This window comes from Tursiops truncatus, chromosome 3, assembly GCF_011762595.2.
Source record: "Tursiops truncatus isolate mTurTru1 chromosome 3, mTurTru1.mat.Y, whole genome shotgun sequence".
NCBI classification, from domain to species: Eukaryota; Metazoa; Chordata; class Mammalia; order Artiodactyla; family Delphinidae; genus Tursiops; species Tursiops truncatus.
Window position 1 is genome coordinate 138,139,749 of NC_047036.1, and position 19,715 is coordinate 138,159,463.

General features: G+C 37.0%; 1 long non-coding RNA gene across 1 annotated transcript in view; it reads right to left on the minus strand.

Moving 5' to 3' along the window:
* The window catches only part of LOC141278354 (uncharacterized), a 411,822-nt gene that overhangs the window by 272,784 nt on the left and 119,323 nt on the right, over nt 1–19,715 (minus strand). The window lies entirely within an intron of this gene.

Below are 19,715 nucleotides of genomic sequence, written 5' to 3' on the forward strand. Positions count from 1 at the left end.
AAAAAAGAAAATGAAACTACTGTTAATGTCAGCCAAGAGAGCTTTCAAAGTTTGAAGCCAAAACAAGTGTTGCATTGTGGCTTCTTTCTATTGTTGTCCTTCCACATTTATTTTCAGACTGTGGGGACAGACAAATCATGCAGCTTTATAATGAGTCACCCTTTCTAAAAACAGAATTCTATTTGCACAAACAATAGTTATCTGCCCAGCTTGACAGTAAGGCTGAAAACCAGTCTCAAATGAGTGAATAGCTTTTTCTGTTCCTGTAGATCACCTGAAATGACATGAAATCTCACTATGAACTAGTCAGTTAAAATTTATTATTTTGTAAAAGTAGACATATACTCATTGGAAAAAGCATTTACAAGTATTTTAGAAGTACAAGGAAGAAACCAAATTTCATTTGAAATCCTACCTCCAAAATATCATAATCCCAGTTAACATTTGGGTAAACGTATTTCCAGAAAGCTATCTAATGTATATGTTTATGAAACTGACTGTTTTCAGATGCACAATCAAGTTAAGTTGTGCAGGGCTGGAATAAACAGCCTTTGGTTTGAACACTAACTCTGCCACCTACCAGCTGTGTGACCTTGGACAATCATTTAACTTCTTTAACTTTCTCCATTTGTAAAATTATGCCACTATTAAGTTATGCCCCACATAACTTAATACTGTGTCCTTGCACAGTACCAAGGACAGTGCCAGACATATTTAGGTATCTAGGGGAAAAAACACCCCACAATTCTCCCAATGGAATGTATATAGATGGTGATATCTGACACAAGGTTTGACGTACACAACAAATCAGAAAGTGGGATGTGCAGTCCACAGACACCTTACAGTGAGAACTACAAGGCCAATGCCTTCAGCTACTTTGTGATCAGAACCGGTGAGTGCTGAGCCTCAACTGGCTTTTAGACAACTTGGAGGGTTAAGTTTACTGAAATTATCTGAAAAGTGATTCTCTACAAAAATAAACTCTATTGGGACTTCCCTGGTGCCCAGTAGTTAAGACTCCTCGCTCCCAATGCTGGGGGCCTGGGTTCGATCCCTGGTTAGGAAACTAGATTCAGTGTGCCACAACTAAGACCCACTGCAGCCAAATAAATAAACAAATATTTTTAGAAACTGTGTTATATGAAGTATTATCATTAATTGAGCAGTGTGAGGCAAGGAATTATGCTGGCTCCTTGACATTCAATACTTTATTGAATCCTTTCAACAGTGGTACAAGGAAGTTACCATTGCCAGCCACATTTTACAGATTAGGACACTTAAACCCAGCAAATTTAGGAATTTGCCCAAGGATTTACACATGATAACAGAGGGCCACGGATATGATCCTAGGTCTGGAGAACTCCAAATCTGAAGTCCTAAATCATTGGTCAGTACAGCTTTGCTAAGCAATGGAATGTCAGCATTTATTGTTTAAAATCCTATGAAAATACGCTTACAAGAGAAGTTACAATTTTAAAAGACAAATTAATATCTTCTTAATAGACAATGAACTTAAGATCTGAAAGGATCCATCGTTTGCTTATTGTCTAATAACATGCACAACAGTGGAATGATAGAACTGGGAATGACCTTCAACTCCTACACTGCTTCAAATAAACTGATTTTTGGAAGGAGCAAGGGAATATTCACAACTCAACAGTTAAGAACTGTTGCCCAGGAAAATAGTGAAAATTATATTGCACACCTAAATTTTATAATATACTCTTTAAAGGTCACATGATTCATGCAAAATATTTTAAATCTGTAGGGCAGATATATAATGCCTATTTTACTTACAGAAGAGGTTAGATCAGAGACTCAATTAGTATTAGAAAAAATATCTGGACTTAAATGGTTTTACATTCACTGTTCTCTTTATAATATCTTATTTTCTCTCTCCCGGGAAAAATCTTAAAGTACTTTAAAACACTTTCACCTACACTGTCATGTCCTCAAGCAAACAATTTACAACACTTTTTATTTTTATTTATTTATTTATTTTTATTTTTAAACATCTTTATTGGAGTATAATTGCTTTACAATGGCGTGTTAGTTTCCGCTCTATAACAAAGAGAATCAGTTATACATATACATATAACCCCACATTTCCTGTCCCTTGCGTCTCACTCTCACCCTCCCTATCCCACCCCTCTAGGTGGTCACAAAGCACCGACCTCATCTCCCTGTGCTATGTGGCTGCTTCCCACTAGTTATCTATTTTACATTTCGTAGTGTATATAAGTTCATGCCCCTCTCTCATATCGTCCCAGCTTACCCTTCCCCCTCCCCATGTCCTCCCCAAGTCCATTCTCTATGTCTGCTTTATTCCTGTCCTGCCCCTAGGTTCTTCACAACCATATACATATATATATTTTTATATATATATATATATATATATTTAGATTCCATATATATATGTTAGCATACGGTAATTGTTTTTCTCTTTCTGACTTACTTCACTCTGTATGACAGACTCTAGGTCCATCCACCTCACTACAATTAACTCAATTTTGTTTCTTTTTATGGCTGAGTAATATTCCACTGTATATATGTGCCACGTCTTCTTTATCCATTCATCTGTCGATGGACACTTAGGTTGTTTCTGTGTCCTGGCTATTGTAAATAGAGATGCAATGAACATTGTGGTACATGACTCTTTTTGAATTATGGTTTTCTCAGGGTATATGCACAGTAGTGAGATTCCTGGGTCACAGGGTAGTTCTATGTTTAGTTTTTTAAGGAACCTCCATACTGTTCTCCATATTGGCTGTATCAATTTACATTCCCACCAACAGTGCAAGAGGGTTCCCTTTTCTCCACACCCTCTCCAGCATTTATTGTTTGTAGATTTTTTGATGATGGCCATTCTGACTGGTGTGAGGTGATACCTCACCGTAGTTTTGATTTGCATTTCCCTAACGATTACTGGATGTTGAGCATCCTTTCATATGTTTGTTGGCAATCTGTATATGTTCTTTGGAGAAATGTCTATTTAGGTCTTCTACCCATTTTTGGATTGGGTGGTTTGTTTTTTTGATATTGAGCTGCATGTGCTGTTTGTAAATTTTGGAGATTAATCCTTTGACACTCGCTTCATTTGCAAATATCTTCTCCCATTCTGAGGGCTGTCCTTTGATCTTGTTTATGGTTTCCTTTGCTGTGCAAAAGCTTTTAAGTTTCATTAGGTCCCATTTGTTTATTTTTATTTCCATTTCTTTAGGAGATGGGTCAAAAAGGATCTTGTTGTGATATATGTCATAGAGTGTTCTGTCTATGTTTTGCACTAAGAGTTTTGTAGTGTCTGGCCTTACATTTAGGTCTTTAATCCACTCTGAGTTTATTTTTGTGTATGGTGTTAGGGAGTGTTCTAATTTCATTCTTTTACATGTAGCTGTCCAGTTTTCCCAGCGTCACTTATTGAAGAGGCTGTCTTTTCTCCATTATATCTTCTTTCCTCCTTTATCAAAAATAAAGTGACCATATGTGTATAGGACTATCTCTGGGCTTTCTATCCTGTTTCATTGATCTATATTTCTGTTTTTGTGCCAGTACTATACTGTCTTGATTACTGTAGATTTGTAGTATAGTCTGCAATCCAGGACTGTGATTCCTCCAGCTCCATTTTTCTTTCTCAAGATTGCTTTGGCTATTCAGGGTCTTTTGTGATTCCATACAAATGGTGCAATTTTTTGTTCTAGTTCTGTGAAAAATGTCATTGGTAGTTTGACAGGGATTGCATTGAACCTGTAGATTGCTTTGGGTAGTACAGTCATTTTCACAATGTTGATTCTTCCAATCCAAGAACATGGTATATCTCTCCATCTGTTAGTATCATCTTTAATTTCTTTCATCAGTGTCTTACAGTTTTCTGCATATAGGTTTTTTGTCTCCTTAGGTAGGTTTATTCCTAGGTATTTTATTCATTTCGTTGCAGTGGTAAATGGGAGTGTTTCCTTAATTTCTCTTTCAGATTTTCCATCATTAGTGTATAGGAATGCCAGAGATTTCTGTGCATTAATTTTGTATCCTGTTGCTTTACCAAAGTCATTGATTAGCTCTAGTAGTTCTCTGGTAGCATCTTTAGGATTCTCTGCGTATACTATCATATCATCTGCAAACAGTGACAGTTTTACTTCTTCTTCTCCAATTTGGATACCTTTTATTTCTTTTTATTCTCTGATTGCTGTGGCTAAAACTTACAAAATTGTGTTCAATAACAGTGGTAAGAGTGGACAACCATGTCTTGTTCCTGATCTTAGAGGAAATGGTTTCAGTTATTCACCATTCAGAATGACATTGGCTGTCATTATATGTGGCCTTTATTATGTTGACGGTGAGGTGAGCTCATTCTATGCCTACTTTCTGGAGGGTTTTTCTCATAACTGGGTGTTGAATTTTGTCGAAAGCTCTTTCTGCATCTACTGAGATGATCATATGGTTTTTCCTCTTCAATTTGTTAATATGGTTTATCACATTCATTGATTTGCGTATATTGAAGAATCCTTGTATTCCTAGGATAAATCTCACTTGATCGTGGTGTATGAGTCTTTTAATGTGCTGTTGGATTCTGTTTGCTAGTATTTTGTTGAGGATTTTTACATCTATGTTCATCAGACATACTGGCCTCTAGTTTTCTTTCTTTGTGACATCTTCGTCTGCTTTTGGTATCAGGGTGGTGGTGGCCTCGTAGAATGAGTTTGGGAGTGTTCCTCCCTCTGCTATATTTTGGAAGAGTTTGAGGAGAATAGGTGGTAGCTCTTCTCTAAATGTTTGATAGAATTCACCTGTGAAACCATCTGGTCCTGGGCTTTTGTTTCTTGGAAGATTTTTAATCAGTTACAATTTCAGTGCTTGTGATTGATCTGTTTTTATTTTCTATTTCTCCCTGGTTCAGTGTTGGAAGGTTATGCATTTCTAAGAATTTGTTCATTTCTCTCAGGTTGTCCATTTTGTTGGCATATAGTTACTTGTAGTAATCTCTCATGATCCTTTGTATTGATGCAGTGCCAGTTATAACTTCTCCTTTTTCATTTCTAATTCTGCTGATTTGAATCTTCTCCCTTTTCTTTTTGATGAGTCTGGCTAATAGTTTATCAATTTTGTTTATCTTCTCAAAGAACTACCTTGTAGTTTTATTGATCTTTGCTATCGTTTCCTTCAATTCTTTTTCATTTATTTATGATCTGAATTTTATGATTTCTTTTCTTCTGCTAACCTTGGGGTTGTTTTGTTCTTTCTCTAATTGCTTTAGGTGCAAGGTTAGGTTGTTTATTCAAGATGTTTCCTGTTTCTTAAGGTAGGATTATATTGCTATAAACTTCCCTCTTAGAACTGATTTTGCTGCATCCCATGGGTTTTGGGTCATCGTGTTTTCATTGTCAATTGTTTCTAGGTATTTTTTGATTTCCTCTTTGATTTCTTTAGTGATCTCTTGGTTATTTTGTAGTGTATTTGTTTAGCCCCCATGTCTTTGAATTTTGTACAGATATTTTCCTGTAATTGATATGCAGTCTCATAGCATTGTGGTTGGAAAAGATACTTGATATGATTTCAATTTTCTTACAATTTACCAAGGAGAGAAAAAGAAAGAAAGAAAAATAAATAAAATAAAAACCTAAAGTTATTAAAATAAAACATAAAAAACATTATTAAAATTAAAATTTTTAAGTAATAATAAAAGAAATCAACAAAAGAAAGAAGAGAGCAACCAAACCAAAATACAAATCCACCAATGATAACAAACAAAGAAACAAAAAAAAACGGACAGACAGAACCCTAGGACAAATTGTAAAAGCAAAGCTATACAGACAACGTCATACAAAGAAGCATACACATACACACTTACAAAAAGAGAAAACGGAAAAAAAAGTATTTATATATTAAAGAAAGGAAGAGTGCAACCAAATCAATAAGGAAATCTACCAATGATAATAAGCTCTGAATACTAAACTAAGATCAAAATAAAACAGAAACTAATTAGAAGCAGAAGGGAAACCCCAATTCTACAGTTGCTCCCAAAGTCCACCGCCTCAATTTTGGGATGACTCATTGTCTATTCAGGTATTCCAGAGATGCAGGGTACGTCACGTTGACTGTGGAGATTTAACAGGCTGCCCCTGAGGCTGCTGGGAGAGATTTCCCTTTCTCTTCTTTGTTCACACAGCTCCTGGGGTTCAGCTTTGGATTTGGCCCTGCCTCTGCATGTAGGTTGCCTGAGGGCGTCTGTTCCCCACCCTGGCAGGACAGGGTTAAAGTAGCAGCTGATTAGGGGGGCTCTGGCTCACTCAGGCTGGGGGTGGCTGGGAGGGAGGGGTATGGAATGCAGGGCGAGCCTGTGGTGGCAGAAGCCATCATGACATTGCAACAGCCTGAGGTGCACTGTGTATTCTCCTGGGAAAGTTGTCCCTGGATCACGGGACCCTGGCAGTAGCAGGCTGCACAGGCTCCCGGGAGGAGAGGTGTGGATAGTGACCTGTGCTTGCACACAGGCTTTTTGCTGGCTGCAGCAGCAGCCTTAGCATTTCACGCCCGTCTCCGGTGTCTATGCTGATAGCCGCGGCTCGCACCTGTGTCTGGAGCTCATTTAGGCAGTGCTCTGAATCTCCTCTCCTCGCACACCCCAAAACAACGGTCTCTTGCCTCTTAGGCAGGTCCAGAATTTTTCCCAGACTCCGTCCCGGCTAGTTGTGGCACACTAGCCCTACAGGCTGTGTTCACGCAGCCAACCCCAGTCCTCTCCCTGCGATCCGACCGAAGTCCGAGCCTCAGCTCCCAGCTCCCACCCTTCCCGGCGGGTAAGCAGACAAGTCTCTCAGGCTGGTGAGTGCTGGTCGGCACCCATCCTCTGTGCGGGAATCTCTCCGCTTTGCCCTCTGCACCCCTGTGGCTGTGCTGTCCCCCGTGGCTCCGAAGCTTCCCCCTTGCCCACCGACCATCTCTGCCAGTGAAGGGTCTTCCTAGCGTGTGGAAGCTTTTCCTCCTTCACAGCTCCCTCCCCAAGGTGCATGTCCCATCTCTATTCTTTTGTCTCCGTTCTCTCTTTTTTCTTTTGCCCTACCCAGGTACATGGGGAGTTTCTTGCCTTTTGGGAAGTCTGAGGTCTTCTGCCAGCGTTCAGTAGGTGTTCTGTAGGAGTTGTTCCACGTGTAGACGTATTTCTGATGTATCTGTGGGGAGGAAGGTGATCTCCACATCTTACTCCTCTACCATCTTGAAGGTTTCCGAAGACATTTTAAAAAATATTTTATACACAAGCTAGGGAAAGGTTTTGGTTTCAGACACTACCACATATACCTCAAATAGCTCTGTCTGTGGAGTTACAGGATAAGATTCTAAATGAGATTTATGACAAGGCTTCTCTGGCTTTGGTGGAGGCTTCCTGAATGAAAAACTTTTCCTACTAACTTTGTGAGATCTATACTTGAGGCACTTAGGGACTATTTTTCTGAGAAATCAAAATGACTGCCTTCATCACAGTGAATGCTATTTGACTTTAGAAAGAAATTAATTAACTGCCTCAAAGTACAATCACTATAAATTAATCAAGAGTAGACAGACATTAATTCAGAAGTGGAAAATCCATCAAGAGCAAACCAAGTTAAACACTGTAGAATCATTAATATCCATTTCACAAGACTGAATGCCATTAGCTTTAGTCAGCCAAATGCCGGCCACAATCACTTTCTCTTCCTTCTGCCACTGGTCAATGGAAAAACACAGCTTACCGAGTTTGTTTTCAAACAACTTAATTTGCTTCTCATTAAAGGGCTGTGTGGATGGTTATAATGGATTTGTATTTAAATGAGAAGAGTCTATTAAAATAAAAAATGTTTTTATTAAAACTATTTAACCTTAATATAAATTTCTGTTTTGATGTGAAGAACTTATTTACATTTTTTTCCCCTTAAAACTGTATGGCCAGTTTGATTTACTCAAATATCCAGAGTTGCCTATAACATTCTAGTAGTAAAGTAGTCTATCCAACAGAGCTTTGTGGAATAACCAGAGTGTAGCTAAAAAGAAAATGTGGATAGAATGAAATTTCTACCATCTTTCAATTCTATGCCATAAGGAAGTCACTGTTCCTCTCTGAGTCTCAGTTCTTTCCTCTGTAAAATCTGGTAACTATATACCACAGCAAGAAGTTGTGAGGTTCAAATGAAATAAGGCACATAAGTGCTTTGTAAACTCTGGAATAATACACTAAGAAAGTTTCTGAGATAGTTTATCATAGATTAGAATCCTGGTTCCTGCAGCATATTAGCTGTGTGGTCTTGGGTAAATTGCATACCTCTCTGGGTTGAAGATATGTAATCTATAAAAAGATAGCAATAATTCCTTGTAAGACTATTGTGTAAAATTAATAAACAAGGAAATATAACATATAGTTGGCACTCAGTAAAAGTTAGTATCATCAATATTATGTTTACTAAATCGTTATGCTTCCCCGAGCCCAACATAATTAGACTCTTAGACAGCAAGGAGATAATAATAATGGAAAGTGTAAAATATAATACAAGAAATCCTGGGCAGAAACCAAGGAAAAGACATGGCAGGGTTGAAAGAGACAAACATTCTCTCCTAACTATGTGATTATTCGCAACTCATAAATTTATATATTTAACAATTTTTGTGGAATATTTACTGTTGGGCAAGCAAAAGAGTGTTATACACAGTCCTTGCTGTTGGGGAACTTAATATCTAGTCAGAGAGATAGATAGATAAAAAATAGATGATAGAAATTTATATTTATATACATGTATATGGATATAAACATTATATATATTATATACACATTTGTAATTTATATATGAATATATGTTTGTATATACACTATATTACATATAATTTAAAAATTAGGCTATAACATGTTATAAGACAGTACATAGTAAAATTGAAACTATGATCATAAGAAGTATTCAAGCACAGGAATGATGCCTGTTTTTCACTGTACTAAGTGAATTCTTTCACCCACAGTATGTTCTCAAATATATTTACTATGTAAATAAATCTATCAATGCATGTTTCATTCCAAAAACTAGATTCTGAGGACTGGAGATTAGCTTTCTGCCTTTGTCATCCCCTTGTTTTTTCTGCTTACCTGGATTAAAGATAAGGGAGATTTCCCTAAGAAAAGCTGCCAGTAAACTTCGGCAAATTAGATTTCACTCAAGGTTAAAGTCCTTCAACGTTACCACTTTGGTATATTAAATGGCACAAGGGGTTTCATCTCCTGCTACTCTGATACACACGCACAGTCTATGGACAATGTTACAGTGAATTACTTATAACTCCCCAGCATCTCCCTCTGTCATACCACCAGCCCCATGCACAAGCCCCATGCACAATGCTTAAGATGTCCTTGCCTCAGTCACCTAGTGAACCCCTACTCATCCTTCAACATCTCATGTATTTTCTTCCTCCTCTTTGCCGTTTTCTCAGACCTACACTAACAAGATGAATCATCAACTCCTTTGTTCTACTTCAACATCATGAATTACCATATTGCAATCATCTGGTTACCCACCCATCTTCTCCACTGGTCTGCAAGTTTTTAAAAGGCAGAGACTGTTTTTCTCTCATGTTCCAGGGCTGGTAAAGAGTAAGCACTTTACAAATAAATCTGTAGTTGGTTCTTTCAAATAAACTTAAGTCTTAAGTCTGTCACTGAACTACATGAGATTAGAAGGAAAACATGTGTTGAATAATGTAAGTTAATATCACTGAGTATTTATTATACTGCAGGTGTGATACTGTTATTAACCCCATTTCATAAATGAAAAATCCTTAGCTTAGAGAGGTAATGAGATTGACCCAAGGTTATTCTGGCTGCCTGTACGAGACAGAGCTAGGATTCAATCACTGGTCTGCCAACTCTGAACCATTAGGACAAGTGAGAACTGATTTAGGGTGATCTACCCAACTGTTACTCTATCTAGGAACAGGCACCGATGTGATGATTCAGAACTGTGGAAGCTTTGTGTTATGGAGAAGAAAATAAAGGTGGACAGAACCACCACACTGCTGCTCTCAACAACACAGGTGCTTACTTTATTAATGAAACGCAAGCGAGTTTGCTCTATTTGGCAAGGTTAAGACAAACTGGTTCATCCTAAGAAATTAAGACTCCATCCTGCTGGTTTCATAGAAAAGGGCTAAAATAGAACTTTCAACTGCTAATACAACCGTATAAGGGGATAATTATTTTTGTTAAATGTCACTAATAACTAATGGGGAAAATTCCATTTTTGTTAAACATGAGAAAATATGTGACTAATAGCTGAGTGACAAAGGCGCTTCATCGTCACTTATTAACTGATGACTTTTTAAACCAGAGATGCATCTCTTTTATTCTTTATTTTAAAAGGAAACACACTTTTAAAAATAAAAGACTGAGCCCTGTCAAAAAGGACAAAGAAGGAACCCTATAGCCTAGACTAGAGAATTCTTACTCAGTAAACAGAAAAAGAACAGCAGGTGCTCCAGGAGCATTGAAGACATCATTGGAAATTCCCTTGCTTCTTTCTTTGCATCCCCGGGTATTTCCATGTAATAAGACTGTTATCTCACCCTCAGAAGTTCTGCTTGACAATCGCAGGCATGGCAAGCATAAAGATTACTGATGACTCTGTGAAATTATGTAGCTAAAGGCTTTAGCCTGTGGCTGCTGAACAACTTTGAAAGCCGTATCTGTTTGTCTATGCTGGAATCAAGTCTCCTCTTTTGGAATAACAACATTGCAGAGGTAGCCAGTGACAAGATCAGCAACTGCCAAGGAATTAAATGTCCACAATACCTACTCAGATGCATGAATGCTCATATGCATGTGCATACTCTCATACACATGCACACACACACAAATTTGCTTGTTCTAGAATTCCTATTCGGCATACTATCATTGAATAGTATTAGTTGAACTGATTTTTTGAGAATGGTCTTTCTTTCTTGTTATTGAAAAGACTGGCTAGATGCTCACTGGTCCCATTTTGTCTCATGGAAACAGAGAAAGACCACATTTCCCAGCCTCTTTTGTTCTTAGGTTATATGGCTGGTTCAGGCCAAGAGAACATGGAAAGAAGTGATAATGTGCTGCTTCCAGGTCTAGGAGCAGAAGGTCTCATCCAATTCCTCTCCCACCGCCACCAAATCCCCACACCCCCCTGCCCTGTCAACCTGGTGGATGACATGAGGCTGACCCTGGGCCTCAACATGATGGAGACATAACACGTAAGCAGCTTGGGTTCTAGCATCACCACTTGGAAGACAGCCCCCTGGCCTGCCTCAGATTTCAATGTAAGAAATAAGCTCCCTGATAAGCCACTAAGCCTTCAGAATTTACAACTCCACCACTGACTGCCTACTCTGACTAACAGAAAATTTGGCACGAGATGTAGTGTTGCTTTCAGAAAAGCCTGAATTAAATAGCATTTGCTTATCAGTTGGTCAGCAGTCGTTTAAAAGAATCAATATCAGAAGTTGCAAATATGTCCATCAATGGTATTCACAGTCAAAGCTTTGGTAAAAGTGTTGCCACAGATCAACACTTCTTTGCCCCACAGAGCAGTTCTAAACAAAGAGAACTGAGACTAGAATGCAAATATTTGGTGTTAGTTTTTATTGTGCCCATTTGGGAAGATATTGCAGGAATGAAGAAAACTCCCAGGAAAGAATGGGTCAGTTTTCAAACAGAGATGAAAGTGAATGAGGAGTACAGGAACAGAGAGTTTCTCAGACTACAAATGTAAGGAATGCGATTAAAAGACTGAGGGGTTTCAGTGACTCGGAGAACACATCAAATTAGGGACTGTGTCTTCCCATTCAATTTGAGAAAGAGGAGAGGCATGGGAGTGAGAAAGCACAGAAATAAACTGGATATGAGAATTGTGTCTAGGAAAGATCTCTGGGTATAGTTTCCTTATATGAAGCTTAGTAGATTTAAATATATCGGAAAGCTACTGTCTAGTTGAGGGAACTGTATTGCCAGATAAACTATATACCTGAAGCTTAAAAAGCCGTTGAGTATTTGAAACTTAAGCAGGCTTTGTTATCTGTCCTTCAGTATCTAATCTTCTAGAGCAGGAGTTAGGCTATTCAAATTTCCATGGACCAATGACTGCTTTATTCTTCTCATTCTTCCAGTTTTTGAATGGAAAGATTTATTGTCATTATCCTCACCCAGTTTCACCATTTTATATTGAAATATATGACGTGGAGGGCAGATCAGTTTCATTTTTATTTATCTTTATTTCATAGGTTACCAGTCCCTAGGCCACTAACTAAACCCAGACCTTATGAAGAGGACTGAGCAGCATGGTTCAGGGCCTGGGTAGAATTTGGAGCTGTCATCATTGTGAAGGGGTAACTATTTACATATATGGAAGGAAGGGATTTGGTTTGGATAGGATTTAGAAGGATGTACAGGGGACTATGATAGAGACTGGCTAGACACTCACCATATCATTTCTTCTTCTTGGACACAAGGAAGTCTATTTCCCAGCCTTCCTTGCAGTTGAGGCCACATGACTAATTTCTGGCAAATGGACTATGGGCATAAATGATTCATAATATTCCAGACATGGTCATAACACATACTAACTGATCCTCCAGGTTATCTCTAAGTCACACTTACATTTCATGTCTATTACTGCTGGCCGGATAAAGCCAGGGTGAACTACGGCCACAGGATGCAAATAGCTTGGGTTTCTGAATTACTATTTGGGAGAGAAAACACTTGACCTGTATCAGACTGATCTTAGCAATGAAGACACTTCTGTTGTATTATACCCCTAAGGTTTTTGCAGTTTGTTACTGCAGCATGGCTTAAGCCCAGCCAACTTGTAAATTTTCATTATGTGAAAAATACCCCACAACATTGTTAATCACCTATACTCCAATATAAAATAAAAAGTTAAAAAAAAATACTTAGTCATGATACATTATTCCATCATTATCTCACTGGATTCAATTTCTTAATATTCTGTTTGTTAAATCAATTAGTAAAATTTTGACAGTTGTTTCACACAGCATCTGATTGGGAGATGGAAATAATTTTTTTTTTTTTTTTTTGTGGTACGCGGGCCTCTCACTTTTTTGGCCTCTCCCGTTGCAGAGCACAGGCTCCAGACGCGCAGGCTCAGCAGCCATGGCTCACGGGCCTAGCCGCTATGCGGCATGTGGGATCTTCCTGGACCGGGGCACAAACCCGTGTCCCCTGCATCGGCAACCAGACTCTCAACCACTGCGCCACCAGGGAAGCCCCAGAAATAATTTTAATTGACCACTACGTTGGTCTGGCCACTGTGCTAGATAGACACTTTAAAATCCTTTTGAGTTTCATTACTTCTACTTTAAAGATGAGAAACCTGAAGTACAGAGAAGCTATAGGACTTATTACTTGAGTAGACAATTCGATTTTACACCCAATCTCCTTTCTTAAAACTTTAGACTTCCTTTAGGGTTATGTCCAGTTGTCTGAGTAGGGCTTTACATGTAGACCTAAACCTAGGCTCATCCCCATGTCTATCAGAACTGATTCAAGGGTGTGATTAGGATGTAAGCCAGTGTGATCACAATGAATTTTTAATTTTAGAAATTTTTATTGCGATTGGGACAAGTAAGATACTCTTCATTCTGAATCTTAACTAGGGATGGGTCATTTCTTGAACCTGCTGAAAACTATCTTTCAAATCCATAGGGAGAGTGCATTTACATATGAAGAGAGGCAGAATGAGAGATTGAACAGGTACTTATGACATCATATGAACTTTTATATCTTTGGGGGCATAAAAGAAAATATAACTATATACCCAAATACTCTTTTCTGAGTATTGAGTAAATACTCAAATACTTCCACTTTTTAAGAACATGATGTTGGTTTACTCTTACTTTCAATGTCATGCATCCTAAAATTTATCTGATCCCAGCTAGCTGAACCAAGTATCAAACTCCAGAGCACTGTTTTTTTCCTCATTTCCTGATGTTGTCTTACCTTTCACTTGATAAAATATGGTTTTATTTAAATGAAGCTATTTGTTTACATACAGAAATTTATAGAGCAACAAATATATATTGGGTATTATGCTAGGAAGGAAACATAAAATAAGCAGAACCAAGACTTTACAGTCTTGGTGAGATATAAATAATAGCCATGAAGCTTTGAGAGAACTGCAGAAAGCAAAGATAACCAAGTGCTAAAGTATGAATCTCTTATTGATCAAACTCAGAGAACATTAAAAACCTCAGGATTAACTGGCTCAAAAGACTTTTCACTGCAACATTTTATGACTTCTGCTCAGTTTATTTTCCTCCCATAAAAATTTCAAAATTCCCTTCTTGTTCTCTCCTACTTTAATCACATGCTGTCATTGTTACCTCCCATTCCTATGACAAGAGAAGAAAGTAAAGTATAAATGTCCTATATATACACTACCAAATGTAAAATAGATAGCTAGTGGGAAGCAGCCACATAGCACAGGGAGATCATCTCGGTGCTTTGTGACCACCTAGAGGGGTGGGATAGGGAGGGTGGGAGGGTGATGCAAGAGGGAGGGGATATGGGGATATATGTGTATGTATAGCTGATTCACTTTGTTACGGAGCAGAAACTAACACACCATTGTAAAGCAATTATACTCCAATAAAGATGTTTTAAAAAAAGTATAAATGTCATAGAAAACTTGATTACATGAGGAAGTATGATGTGATGGTGAATGCTTAATAACCAGCTCTCTCATCTGTAGCACATGTCTATTTCCATGGCATAAACACTACCACCATGCATGATTTCAGTCTATCAACACGACATCACTAAATTCAGAGTTGGAGGGAAAAAATGCAAACTATAGGGTCTCAAGAGCCACTAGAAGCCAGCTTCAGCATACTATTGGATATAGTGGTAAACTTTTCCAAATTGTTTTAAAGTTATAACTGTATTAACTCATTTTTTTAACTCACTAAACATTGTTTTAAAGTCTTGTATCTGTGTATGCATATGTGTGCCTATGGGGGTATGTATAAATTTAGATAAACATAAAAATGAAGGGAAAATACAAATCAAAATATTATTACTGGTTATTGCTAAATGTGAGTTTATGGATATTTGTATTTTTTCTTAGGTTTTAACTTCTGTTTTACAAATATTCTGCTTTCATTCTATATTATTTTAAAAAATATGTTTCTCTAAAAAAGAGAAGTAGCTTTACTCGCCCAGATTTTGTATTTCCCTGTTGAAAACGTTCATCTGAGAAAAAATCCTCATACAAAGATGACAAAATTATTTATGATACATGACATTGAGCATGTTGCCTGACCATTTAAAACTAATACATTTTTAAAACAATAAAAATGCACAAGACATTTAAAATAGTAACTCATATATAGTCTACCTGGATTTAGGCTAAATATGAAGATTTTTTTCATGTAGGTGAAAGCAAAATCTTACTGAGTTTGAGTCACGTAATTCCAGAAAAGCTATTTGCAAATGAATGATGTGATCCACATAAAATTTTTGCTGCCATAGAATCTGAAGGCTCTAAAGAAAGACTCACAGCATAGGTTTATAAAGTTTCACAAAACTATCTCAACCACAGCACCACTGTCTTATCATCATAGTACTCAGATTCAAGGAAATTAATAGCTTGGTGGCACTTACATTTTAAAAAGACTCTCGTGTTAGGCTAGTAATGAGATAAAACAAATAGGTTCCTAATTGATCTTAACTAATATAATGTTATATATGAAATTGTGCTTGTAAAGTAAATACGATGTTACTTTTCATATATTTGCTTAGGATATTTCCTTCAGAATAGGTTTCCAGTGAAATCCTTAAGCTGGTAGCAAGGGCGTACAGGTAGATCATCCTATTCAGTGGATATTAACAGGAAAACAAAATGCCAAAAATGAAAACTAAACCACAGGGAAAAAAAGACATTAGACAATCTTTCCAAATTAAAACATGGAAAGATAATAAGGAGTGAAATGTACTCCTTATGGCAACTTCATATCAAAGAATGAATTGCTTCAGTTCTAAAGATGAATTTTAAGGTTGAATTAATAGCTGGCCTCATTACTTGTGACTGGCAGCTCAAACTTGGGGTAAATTTCTGAGAGGCATGATTTCTACCTGACATTTGAGATGCTCAGTGATAAATGCCTATTGAGGACCAATATGAAATATTAGACTTCTAAACAATAGAGACTTCTGACAAGGCAGTCATGAAATTCTATGTAACATCAATCCTCTGATACTTATTTCATAATACCTTGTCAAGTGATTTTTGACTCAATTTCAAGTACTTTGTATTCCTTCAAAATTAGTCTCAAAAAGTAGGACAGATGCTTTATTTCATATTTAAAGAGTGTACGTACAGAGTGGGAGAGATATTTATAATTGTATTCAAAATATATTAAATATTTTTCCTAAATATCAATAAGAAAAAGACAGCCCAATGGGTATATAAGTCAAAGACAAATAGTTCACAGAAAGCACATTCAGAGGGGTAACAAACAGATGGGAAAAGATTTATCTTCATTATTTATGAGGAAAATTCCAATTAAATAAAATTAAATGAGAAAATCACAATGAGTATGTGCACACTAAAATAACTAAGAGGAAAAAAATATTAAGGAAAATGCCAAGTATCAGTGGAGATGTGGAACAAGAAGAGTTCTTAAACACTTTGGATGGGAGTGCACATTGGTAAAAACATACTTACCAAAGCAAATACATGGAATCCTATGACCTAACAATTTCACTCTTTTAATATATAACAGCAGAAATATTTTCCAAAAGACATACGTGAGATGGCTCAAAGAGCACTCTTCATAATTTACCCAAACTAGAAATTACCCCCAAAACCCATTAATATCAGGATGGATAAATAAATTACAGCATCTTTACAACAGTGAGAATGAATCTCATCACATACAAAATTATGGACGTATCTCCCAAGCATAAGGTTGAGTGAAATATGCCAAACACTAAAGAATGCATATTGTATGCTTTCACTTACACAGACATCTAATTTCTGCTGCTATAAGTTAGGAGAGTAATTATCCTTGGCATGAGCAGTAATCAGAGGGGAGTACAAGATTGGGTGGGAGGAGCTTCTAAGGGGCTTGTAATGATCTGCGTGTTGTTTATACAGATGTGTTCATGTTCTAAAAGGGCATCAAGTTGTAACACATATGATTTGTGCCTTTTTTTCATATTTATATAATGTTTTTTAAGTGGGACAAAAATTTAAAGAAATAAAAGAAATCTGCCTTGGGTCACAGAGCAAGTTAGGAATAGAGTGAAAACACAGCCAAATTCTGACTTTATGGGTCCTAGAGCTCTATCTTAGATACCTGAACAGATAACACAGAATTTCTATTTTTTTCCTTCAGAAATAGCTATTCTTTTCTAAGTAAAAACTTACACAGTGTTTGGCAATACGAGCAGTATAATTTAGTGGAGAAAACTACAAACTGGAACAACCTGGATTCAAAATCTGTTTCTACTCTGATTATTTATATCTTAAATTCTCATAGCTTTTATTTCCATAGCTATAAGTAGAATAGGATTATATATCTCACAAGATTGTTTATGGAATTAAACTAGTTCTGACATAAAAGTACATGATCAATAAATACAGTTATACTTCCTTATGTTCTTAATATTAGATTAAATAAAGGAAATTCTGAGCTAGTCAACCCTAAGAAAGATAGCTTAATTAAGTAAGAGCTCTACCATAAGCCCCATGAGAGCAAGAACCACTGTAAACCCAGGGGCCAGTACAGTTGCTGGAACATAGTAGATAATAAATGTTTGCTAAATTATCAGTGTCCTTTGCCATGCTTCCCAGTTTGTAAGTGTTACACTATAAATATAATGGCTCAAAAATTATTGAAATATAGTATGGTCTCACAGCAAGATAATCTCTCATGTATGTTTCTGCTGTTTAGACCAAGGCACAATCCTACCTTTTATATACAAGAGCACACTAACATAGTGTGCTGTATATGGCAAACAGAAATTTATATAGGAATGGGAACAGTTGTTCTTTGGTGTGGACAGTATATTTTATATCAAAATATTTTAAAGGAATTTTATGGAGAAGAAAAGTAAAATATTTATTCTACTTGATAACCTCATCTAATTAGTCTTTAGACCTGAATTTGAAAATGACTTTTCTATTAATAATGATAAAAAAAAAATCACCACCGGTCCCTCCCATCAAGCCTCTTAGATAGCCTCATCCACCAGAGGGCAGACAGCAGAAGCAAGAAGAACTACAATCCTGCAGTCTGTGGAACAAAAACCACATTCACAGAAAGATAGACAAGATGAAAAGGCCGAGGGCTATATACCAGATGAAGGAACAACATAAATCCCCAGAAAAACAACTAAATGAAGTAGAGATAGGCAATCTTCCAGAAAAAGAATTCAGACTAATGATAGTGAAGATGATCCAGGACCCTGGAAAAAGAATGGAGGCAAAGATCAAGAAGATGCAAGAAATGTTTAACAAAGACCTAGAAGAATTAAAGAACAAACAAATAGAGATGAACAATACAATAACTGAAATGAAAACTACACTAGAAGGAATCAATAGCAAAATAACTGAGGCAGAAGAACGGATAAGTGACCTGGAACACAGAATGCTGGAAATCACTGCTGTGGACCAGACTAAAGAAAAAAGCATGAAAAGAAATGAAGACAGCCTAAGAGACCTCGGAACAACAAGAAACGCAATAACATTCACATTATAGGGGTCCCAGAAGGAGAAGAGAGAGAGAAAGGACCCGAGAATATATTTGAAGAGATTATAGTCGAAAACTTCCCTAACATGGGAAAGAAAATAGCCACCCAAGTCCAGGAAGGGGAGTGAGTCCAATACAGGATAAACCCAAGGAGAAACAAGCCAAGACACACAGTAATCAAATTGGCAAAAATTAAAGACAAAGAAAAATTATTGAAAGCAGCAAGGGAAAAATAACAAATAATATACAAGGGAACTCCCATAGGGTTAACAGCTGATTTCACAGGAGAAACTCTACAAGCCAGAAGGGAGTGGCGTGATACACTTAAAGTGATGAAAGGGAAGAACCTAAAACCAACATTACTCTACCAGGCAAGGATCTCATTCAGATTCGATGGAGAAATCAAAAGCTTTACAGACAAGCAAAAGCTAAGAGAATTCAGCACCACCAAACGAGCTCTACAACAAATGCTACGGGAACTTCTCTAAGAGGGAAACACAAGAGAAGAACAGGACCTACCAAAAAACCCAAAACAATTAAGAAAATGGTCATAGGAACATACATATCGATAATTACCTTAAAAGTGAATGGATTACATGCTCCAACCCAAAGGCACAGGCTTGCTGAATGGATACAAAAACAAGACCCATCTATATGCTGTCTACAAGAGACCCACTTCAGACCTATGGACACATACAGACTGAAAGTGAGGGGATGGAAAAAGATATTTCATGCAAATGGAAATCAAAAGAAAGCTGGAGTAGCAATACTCATATCAGATAAAATAGACTTTAAAATAAAGAATGTTACAAGAGACAAGGAAGGACACTACATAATGATCAAGGGATTGATCCAAGAAGAAGATATAACAATTATAAATATATATGCACCCAACATAGGAGCACCTCAATACATATGGCAACTGCTAACAGCTATAAAAGAGGAAATCGACAGTAACACAATAACAGTGGGGG